Source organism: Penaeus monodon, chromosome 28 (assembly GCF_015228065.2).
Source record: "Penaeus monodon isolate SGIC_2016 chromosome 28, NSTDA_Pmon_1, whole genome shotgun sequence".
Lineage (NCBI taxonomy): Eukaryota > Metazoa > Arthropoda > Malacostraca > Decapoda > Penaeidae > Penaeus > Penaeus monodon.
The window spans coordinates 24,160,347-24,160,610 of NC_051413.1; positions in this window are offsets into that span (position 1 = coordinate 24,160,347).

Sequence of the window (264 nt, forward strand, 5' to 3'; positions counted from 1 at the left end):
CCCACCAATAAATTTTTATAATTTATACAAAATATAAATTTTATAATAAATCAAAGATTACATATACAAATATTTATATAAACTTAGTAATTAATTATATATATATTTACAAGACGCGGGTTGTCCCTGAAAAACCCAATAAAAGCAAAACGAAAGGAATGGAGGAGGGGAATATGCCGCCGGGGAACGTGTTGTGGGGTTGGTGTTGTTGGGGGTTGGTGTGTTTTGTGGTGTTTTGTTTGGGTGGGGTATGTTGGGTTGGGG